The sequence below is a fragment of the Lycium barbarum genome, chromosome 1 (assembly GCF_019175385.1).
Source record: "Lycium barbarum isolate Lr01 chromosome 1, ASM1917538v2, whole genome shotgun sequence".
Lineage (NCBI taxonomy): Eukaryota > Viridiplantae > Streptophyta > Magnoliopsida > Solanales > Solanaceae > Lycium > Lycium barbarum.
The window spans coordinates 115,502,117-115,512,785 of NC_083337.1; positions in this window are offsets into that span (position 1 = coordinate 115,502,117).

The following is a 10,669-nucleotide window of genomic DNA, read 5'->3' on the forward strand; positions in this document are numbered from 1 at the left end:
GCTCACCCTTGGTACTGTTTGTTTCGATTACGGTTCTGCTTTCTGTATTCTATGTCTTACATACTCAGGACATATTCCGTACTGACCCCCGGTTCTTTGGGGGCTGCGTTTCATGCCGCGCAGGTACTCCCAGACGAGATGAGGACACTATAAAAGATATTTCAGCAGTGGTGGCGAACTCCTATTGCTCCTGGAGGACTGCCGAGTCAGGGTTTGGTATGCGTGTTATGGTTTCTGTATGATGTTAGAGACTTTGCAGACAGCGTCGTAGGTATGGTGTGTCAGTCTGTAAGCGGCTCCATCAGCCGATATGTTGGTCTGAGTTGCGTATTGAATTGTGTATGACTACAGATTTGTTCGGCTTGGAAGCTACGAGAAAGAATATTTTTGAAAAAAATTGCTATGTATTTTATCTTATTTGATTTAAAAAGTTTGACATGATTTTATGTGCAGCAAGAGGCTGAGGGTTCGCTCGGCCCTAAGTAAGGGTCGGGTGCCCATCACACCCTAGTAAGGTCGGGGTGTGACAAAGTGGTATCAGAGCAGGTCGGTCTAAGGGTTGTCTGCAAAGTCGTGCCCGGTAGAGTCTTGTTTATGGGTGTGTAGCGCACCACACTTATAAACAGGAGGCTACGGGGTATCTAGGAATTGTTGACCTGCTTTCTGCCATAGATCGTGCGATAGAGCCCCGATATAGGGAAACGAGACCCCAAATGTAAGCCTTACATACGTTGGGGAAAAGGTGAATAATTATATGGAAGGCCACGGAGGTAAGTTTTGACATGTTCGTTCTGTTATCAGAAACCGGAAGCCCTGTACGACAGTGATTTGGTATGATGTGATATGATCCCATATGAAATGACACGACGCGATATGATACGATATGATATTATGCGATCCGATATGATATGATATAACAAGACATGATATGACATAATATGACATGATATGGTCTGATATGAGGTAATATGATATGATACGATGTGAAACGATATATAAAGGCCCTGGCCGGCTGGAACATGTCATATATATGTACGATCCGTGAGATGTTGTTGATATTTGTAGTGTGTGAGTGAATTCCGAATAGTAAGGGTTGGAAAAAGGGTAAAATGGTAATTGCAAGGATAGAACGGGTTACAGAAATGTCTCGGAATCTGTGAGACCTTGATCTGCTCCGGATTAGGTAATAAAGGTTATAAGGGAAAGTTGACGCGATTATATCGGCCCTAAGGCACCGAAATCCATCAAAGTTTCGAGGTTAAGCGTGCTCAGGCGGGGGCAATTTCATGATGGGTGACCCCCTGGGAAGTTTTCTAAAATTTTTGTAAAATTCAGATGTGAGCAGCAGGTCAGGAGCTGGAGTAATCCAAGAGAAATTTTATGTATACGGAATGGTTGGGAAACCATACGAGGTCACATAGAATGCGACAGGCTAGACTAGAAAAGAGACAGAAAGTGCAGTGCAGTTTTGGAATTTGGATAGGCTTGAATAGCGTCTGAAGGTAATTTGCGGGTCAGTTGATACTAATTATATGTGTATATGTATATGAACATGAATGGTATCTCCTATGTCAGGATATCGACGGAAAATGAAAGGAAAACTTATGCTAAGGAATTTTGCTATGTTGTGCACGGAGTTGAAAAGAAGAACTGTTGGCATATAAGGAGCCCCTTAAAGGGGGGGAGGCCATATTAGGCTTACAAGGAATAGCGATGAACGAAATGAGCGTCACCACATGAAGTCAAAGACAAGCATGCCTGTATCGAGAGATACGAGAAGAGACTAAGGAAGAGTTGTAGTAAGAATCTAAAAGTGTGACTTTTGTTAAGATACGGTCACGAAACAGTGACAGAAAAGAGATGACCTGACAAGGACAAGGAAAATATGTCAGCCCAGCGGATTAGGAAACTCATGGAACAAAATAAGGACCAATATAAGGATAGAGAGACTCGATTATATGAAATGGGCGTGGAGAAACGGGCAACTATAAAAGAAACCCCCTCCCGAAGTGCTACGAGTCCCCAAAAGGCCAGTCGAACATTCGAGGACGAATGTTCTAAAGGGGGAGAGGAGGTTATAGCCCGTATTTTGTACGTTTGGATAATTCAGAGTCGTCGTGGGAAGTTAAGGGCGAAACCAATTTCAAAATTTATGTTAATGTACGAGTTGTTATAAATATTATTTATGACTATTATTAGTATGAAAATATTGTGAGAGGCTAAGGGCAAAAAGAGAAATTCATAAAATGGGCCGTGGAAATAATGCGGAAGGCTAGGGGCAAAATGGTAATATTGAGGAAAGTCGAGGGGCAAAACGGGAATTTCACAAAAAGGTTCATGAAAGTTCTAAAAGGGCCACATTGGTCATGTGACAAAAAAAAAGAAGGAAAAGATGATGACAAAATAATTAGTCATCTTTGATAAAAATTCAAAAAAAAAGGAAGGAAATCTCTAGAAAAATAAAGAAGAAGGATGACAAATAAGTCATCCTTGCTATAAATTGAAGAAATTTCTAGAAAAGAAGAAAGAAAAATAAAATAAGATAGGCATGTGCCATGCACATGATCTCTTAATAAATATGGCACATGGAAGAAAATTCATCATATGCCTTGAGAAAGTTCATGAAAACTTGAGAGAAAGGAAAGAACAAGGAGAGAAACAAAGGGCCAATTTCGGCCATGGTCTCCAATTTTTTGTCTCTTGAAAGTTTTTCCCAAAAATTATTTTCTTGTTGTATTCCTACCAATTCAAGGGTCCTCTACAACATGGTGGAGTTGTTTTGGAAGATGGAGGGCTTGTTTCATCAATTTGACACCTTAGCCAAGTGAAGGAGTTTGGAAGAAAAGGTAAGCATTCAATCTTCTTTTATGTATTATAGATGCTTGTGGATGTTGTGGTGTGTAGAAATGCATGGAAATCATGAAAATAATGTGTGTTGTAAGTAAGGCCGTGTGGTGGTGTTAGGCCGTGTGTATGTTGTGATGAAAGTCATGAATTAATGTCAATTAGCATGTTTTGAATGTTGTAGTGTGAAGAAAAGAATGAACATTTTCCTTAGGTGTGTGTTGGGTGTGGGCCGAATGGCCCCTCTTGGTGTGTTGAAAAATAAACAAATTGTCGTTATCGTTTTAGTTGCAGTCGTTACGAATTCTATGATGAGAAGTGCAAGTTTAGTGACTCAAAATAATGTTATGTTGGTTGTGGGATGATTTGGGAATTTATGTGAATTTTATGTAATTTTTGTATTTAGGAGAATTGTATTGTTAATGTGTGGGGCAATGGTATAAGTTATGAATTTGGAAGAGAAGAATGTGTTTGGTGAAGTTCTCGGATTTGGAGGCAATTTCGGGAGAGTTGGAGCCCTGTTTGAGTTGTTTGAAATACTGTGTGAATTGAATTTGATATTGAAGTGTTGCTAGGATAATTGCTGGTATTGCTGATAGATTGGCCGGGTTGTATTCCCGGATTACTGTTGGTGTTGATTTGATCCGAGCCATATTCTCGGGTTGGTACATTTACAGGGGAGATGCTGCCGAAATTTCGGCAGAATATAAATGAATATATTGAAAGGGTGAGGCAAGTACTTGACGAAGGAACTAATGAATGGATGAACTCTCTTGCATGTAGGCAAACAAGTTGGATGCACAAGCATAACTAGTTGGTCGCGGCACAGGTATGTAAGGCTTACCCTTTCTTTCTTTGGCATGTCCTAGAGCCAAGTAAGGTATAATGTGATATGCTGCCTTGGGGTAACTCTGTTCTGTGATGCTGAGTCTGATTATGATTCTAATTCACTTCTTGACCTGAGATTGTGATCCTAGTTCATCCCTTGATATAAGTATTTGATATAAGTATTTTGATATAAGTATTGTGGTACAAGTATTCTGATATACGTATGTTGATATAAGTATTCTGATATAAGTATTTTGATATAAGTGTCTTGATATAAGCATTTTGATATCGGTCTTCTGACATAAGTGTGTCGATATGAGTATTTTGATATAAGTATTCTGATGTAAGTATGCTGATATAAGTATTCCGATATAAGTATCCTCATATGAGAATTCCGAAATCAGTATCCTGATAAGAGCATTCTGATATGTTTATTCTGGTTTGAGAACTTTTGTAAGATTTAATGTCCCTAACTTCCGTATACGATCTCGGATTGCTCTGAAATGTTCGAAGAGGTTTCTGTATCAAGACGTCTATAATTTTCTTATACGTAAGTATGGTTCCAAAATCTCTATTTGATCTGATTCGTAAGGACATCTGAAGGTGTCTGATATGACTGACTCTGATTCCCCGAAAAAGGCTTCTGAAACGCTTATAAAGCGTTCTGTACTTCGAACGCACGTAACTTTCTCATACTACGTCGGATTGACCTGAAATCTGTTCCGAGCCCCCAGGTATCGGTAAGTATATTGGTCTGTCAAGTCTTGATTCCTATGCATGTGGTTTCTCACGACTCTGCTCGTGCATGACTCAATGTATCTTTCACTGCGTCCCGGGCCAGGTTCTGTTATGTCCTCGTGTGTCCGCTACGATATGATTCACTGCGTCCCGGGCCAGGTTCTGTTATTGTGCGCATTCCTCTGCATTGTTCACCGCGTCCCTCATAGGCGGGCCGGGCTCTGTTATATGGTATGATGATATGATGATATGGGGTGGTGGCCAGGATGGCATATGATCTGTCTGTTCACCGCGTCCCGTATTAGAGGGCCGGGCTCTGTTACCGCACCCCTCACTGCAGGGTCGGCTTCTGATATATGCATACATGATACATGAATTTGATATATGATGATTCTATTTACCGCGTCCCATATCACGGGGCCAGGTTCTGTTATACGCATATGTGACATACGATTTTGAGTATTCTGCATGTTCTGGCATCATCTGAGTATTCTGTATGTTCTGCATTCCGTCCGATATATGACATCATCTGTACGTTCTGTATTCCGTCCGATATATGGCATCATCTGAGTATTCTGTATGTTCTGCATTCCGTCCGATATATGACATCATCTGTACGTTCTGTATTCTGTCTGATATATGACATCATCTGAGTAATCTGTACGTTCTGTATTCCGTCCGATATATGACATCATCTGAGTAATCTGTACGTTCTGTATACCGTTCGATATATGACATCATCTGGGTGTTCAGTACGTTCTGTACTCCTTCTGACGTATGACCTTATCTGTGCGTTCTGTACGTGCCACACTCCTTCTGACATCTGGTATCGGTATATGCGATCTGTGTCTGGAAAGTAAGTATGTCGGCATTCTGTATGCTCTGTATGATTTTGTTATGCTTGTATGATTTGTACGGTCTGTACGGTCTGTATTGGTCGGTATGGTCTGTGTCGGTCTGTATGGTCGGTATTGGTCTGTATGAACTGTGTCTGAGAAGTAAGTAAATCGGCAATCTGGATAATATGCTCACCCTTGGTACTGTTTGTTTCGATTACGGTTCTGCTTTCTGTATTCTATGTCTTACATACTCAGGACATATTCCGTACTGACCCCCGGTTCTTTGGGGGCTGCGTTTCATGCCGCGCAGGTACTCCCAGACGAGATGAGGACACTATAAAAGATATTTCAGCAGTGGTGGCGAACTCCTATTGCTCCTGGAGGACTGCCGAGTCAGGGTTTGGTATGCGTGTTATGGTTTCTGTATGATGTTAGAGACTTTGCAGACAGCGTCGTAGGTATGGTGTGTCAGTCTGTAAGCGGCTCCATCAGCCGATATGTTGGTCTGAGTTGCGTATTGAATTGTGTATGACTACAGATTTGTTCGGCTTGGAAGCTACGAGAAAGAATATTTTTGAAAAAAATTGCTATGTATTTTATCTTATTTGATTTAAAAAGTTTGACATGATTTTATGTGCAGCAAGAGGCTGAGGGTTCGCTCGGCCCTAAGTAAGGGTCGGGTGCCCATCACACCCTAGTAAGGTCGGGGTGTGACAAAGTGGTATCAGAGCAGGTCGGTCTAAGGGTTGTCTGCAAAGTCGTGCCCGGTAGAGTCTTGTTTATGGGTGTGTAGCGCACCACACTTATAAACAGGAGGCTACGGGGTATCTAGGAATTGTTGACCTGCTTTCTGCCATAGATCGTGCGATAGAGCCCCGATATAGGGAAACGAGACCCCAAATGTAAGCCTTACATACGTTGGGGAAAAGGTGAATAATTATATGGAAGGCCACGGAGGTAAGTTTTGACATGTTCGTTCTGTTATCAGAAACCGGAAGCCCTGTACGACAGTGATTTGGTATGATGTGATATGATCCCATATGAAATGACACGACGCGATATGATACGATATGATATTATGCGATCCGATATGATATGATATAACAAGACATGATATGACATAATATGACATGATATGGTCTGATATGAGGTAATATGATATGATACGATGTGAAACGATATATAAAGGCCCTGGCCGGCTGGAACATGTCATATATATGTACGATCCGTGAGATGTTGTTGATATTTGTAGTGTGTGAGTGAATTCCGAATAGTAAGGGTTGGAAAAAGGGTAAAATGGTAATTGCAAGGATAGAACGGGTTACAGAAATGTCTCGGAATCTGTGAGACCTTGATCTGCTCCGGATTAGGTAATAAAGGTTATAAGGGAAAGTTGACGCGATTATATCGGCCCTAAGGCACCGAAATCCATCAAAGTTTCGAGGTTAAGCGTGCTCAGGCGGGGGCAATTTCATGATGGGTGACCCCCTGGGAAGTTTTCTAAAATTTTTGTAAAATTCAGATGTGAGCAGCAGGTCAGGAGCTGGAGTAATCCAAGAGAAATTTTATGTATACGGAATGGTTGGGAAACCATACGAGGTCACATAGAATGCGACAGGCTAGACTAGAAAAGAGACAGAAAGTGCAGTGCAGTTTTGGAATTTGGATAGGCTTGAATAGCGTCTGAAGGTAATTTGCGGGTCAGTTGATACTAATTATATGTGTATATGTATATGAACATGAATGGTATCTCCTATGTCAGGATATCGACGGAAAATGAAAGGAAAACTTATGCTAAGGAATTTTGCTATGTTGTGCACGGAGTTGAAAAGAAGAACTGTTGGCATATAAGGAGCCCCTTAAAGGGGGGGAGGCCATATTAGGCTTACAAGGAATAGCGATGAACGAAATGAGCGTCACCACATGAAGTCAAAGACAAGCATGCCTGTATCGAGAGATACGAGAAGAGACTAAGGAAGAGTTGTAGTAAGAATCTAAAAGTGTGACTTTTGTTAAGATACGGTCACGAAACAGTGACAGAAAAGAGATGACCTGACAAGGACAAGGAAAATATGTCAGCCCAGCGGATTAGGAAACTCATGGAACAAAATAAGGACCAATATAAGGATAGAGAGACTCGATTATATGAAATGGGCGTGGAGAAACGGGCAACTATAAAAGAAACCCCCTCCCGAAGTGCTACGAGTCCCCAAAAGGCCAGTCGAACATTCGAGGACGAATGTTCTAAAGGGGGAGAGGAGGTTATAGCCCGTATTTTGTACGTTTGGATAATTCAGAGTCGTCGTGGGAAGTTAAGGGCGAAACCAATTTCAAAATTTATGTTAATGTACGAGTTGTTATAAATATTATTTATGACTATTATTAGTATGGAAATATTGTGAGAGGCTAAGGGCAAAAAGAGAAATTCATAAAATGGGCCGTGGAAATAATGCGGAAGGCTAGGGGCAAAATGGTAATATTGAGGAAAGTCGAGGGGCAAAACGGGAATTTCACAAAAAGGTTCATGAAAGTTCTAAAAGGGCCACATTGGTCATGTGACAAAAAAAAAGAAGGAAAAGATGATGACAAAATAATTAGTCATCTTTGATAAAAATTCAAAAAAAAAGGAAGGAAATCTCTAGAAAAATAAAGAAGAAGGATGACAAATAAGTCATCCTTGCTATAAATTGAAGAAATTTCTAGAAAAGAAGAAAGAAAAATAAAATAAGATAGGCATGTGCCATGCACATGATCTCTTAATAAATATGGCACATGGAAGAAAATTCATCATATGCCTTGAGAAAGTTCATGAAAACTTGAGAGAAAGGAAAGAACAAGGAGAGAAACAAAGGGCCAATTTCGGCCATGGTCTCCAATTTTTTGTCTCTTGAAAGTTTTTCCCAAAAATTATTTTCTTGTTGTATTCCTACCAATTCAAGGGTCCTCTACAACATGGTGGAGTTGTTTTGGAAGATGGAGGGCTTGTTTCATCAATTTGACACCTTAGCCAAGTGAAGGAGTTTGGAAGAAAAGGTAAGCATTCAATCTTCTTTTATGTATTATAGATGCTTGTGGATGTTGTGGTGTGTAGAAATGCATGGAAATCATGAAAATAATGTGTGTTGTAAGTAAGGCCGTGTGGTGGTGTTAGGCCGTGTGTATGTTGTGATGAAAGTCATGAATTAATGTTAATTAGCATGTTTTGAATGTTGTAGTGTGAAGAAAAGAATGAACATTTTCCTTAGGTGTGTGTTGGGTGTGGGCCGAATGGCCCCTCTTGGTGTGTTGAAAAATAAACAAATTGTCGTTATCGTTTTAGTTGCAGTCGTTACGAATTCTATGATGAGAAGTGCAAGTTTAGTGACTCAAAATAATGTTATGTTGGTTGTGGGATGATTTGGGAATTTATGTGAATTTTATGTAATTTTTGTATTTAGGAGAATTGTATTGTTAATGTGTGGGGTAATGGTATAAGTTATGAATTTGGAAGAGAAGAATGTGTTTGGTGAAGTTCTCGGATTTGGAGGCAATTTCGGGAGAGTTGGAGCCCTGTTTGAGTTGTTTGAAATACTGTGTGAATTGAATTTGATATTGAAGTGTTGCTAGGATAATTGCTGGTATTGCTGATAGATTGGCCGGGTTGTATTCCCGGATTACTGTTGGTGTTGATTTGATCCGAGCCATATTCTCGGGTTGGTACATTTACAGGGGAGATGCTGCCGAAATTTCGGCAGAATATAAATGAATATATTGAAAGGGTGAGGCAAGTACTTGACGAAGGAACTAATGAATGGATGAACTCTCTTGCATGTAGGCAAACAAGTTGGATGCACAAGCATAACTAGTTGGTCGCGGCACAGGTATGTAAGGCTTACCCTTTCTTTCTTTGGCATGTCCTAGAGCCAAGTAAGGTATAATGTGATATGCTGCCTTGGGGTAACTCTGTTCTGTGATGCTGAGTCTGATTATGATTCTAATTCACTTCTTGACCTGAGATTGTGATCCTAGTTCATCCCTTGATATAAGTATTTGATATAAGTATTTTGATATAAGTATTGTGGTACTAGTATTCTGATATACGTATGTTGATATAAGTATTCTGATATAAGTATTTTGATATAAGTGTCTTGATATAAGCATTTTGATATCGGTCTTCTGACATAAGTGTGTCGATATGAGTATTTTGATATAAGTATTCTGATGTAAGTATGCTGATATAAGTATTCCGATATAAGTATCCTCATATGAGAATTCCGAAATCAGTATCCTGATAAGAGCATTCTGATATGTTTATTCTGGTTTGAGAACTTTTGTAAGATTTAATGTCCCTAACTTCCGTATACGATCTCGGATTGCTCTGAAATGTTCGAAGAGGTTTCTGTATCAAGACGTCTATAATTTTCTTATACGTAAGTATGGTTCCAAAATCTCTATTTGATCTGATTCGTAAGGACATCTGAAGGTGTCTGATATGACTGACTCTGATTCCCCGAAAAAGGCTTCTGAAACGCTTATAAAGCGTTCTGTACTTCGAACGCACGTAACTTTCTCATACTACGTCGGATTGACCTGAAATCTGTTCCGAGCCCCCAGGTATCGGTAAGTATATTGGTCTGTCAAGTCTTGATTCCTATGCATGTGGTTTCTCACGACTCTGCTCGTGCATGACTCAATGTATCTTTCACTGCGTCCCGGGCCAGGTTCTGTTATGTCCTCGTGTGTCCGCTACGATATGATTCACTGCGTCCCGGGCCAGGTTCTGTTATTGTGCGCATTCCTCTGCATTGTTCACCGCGTCCCTCATAGGCGGGCCGGGCTCTGTTATATGGTATGATGATATGATGATATGGGGTGGTGGCCAGGATGGCATATGATCTGTCTGTTCACCGCGTCCCGTATTAGAGGGCCGGGCTCTGTTACCGCACCCCTCACTGCAGGGTCGGCTTCTGATATATGCATACATGATACATGAATTTGATATATGATGATTCTATTTACCGCGTCCCATTATCACGGGGCCAGGTTCTGTTATACGCATATGTGACATACGATTTTGAGTATTCTGCATGTTCTGGCATCATCTGAGTATTCTGTATGTTCTGCATTCCGTCCGATATATGACATCATCTGTACGTTCTGTATTCCGTCCGATATATGGCATCATCTGAGTATTCTGTATGTTCTGCATTCCGTCCGATATATGACATCATCTGTACGTTCTGTATTCTGTCTGAATATATGACATCATCTGAGTAATCTGTACGTTCTGTATTCCGTCCGATATATGACATCATCTGAGTAATCTGTACGTTCTGTATACCGTTCGATATATGACATCATCTGGGTGTTCAGTACGTTCTGTACTCCTTCTGACGTATGACCTTATCTGTGCGTTCTGTACGTGCCACACTCCTTCTGAC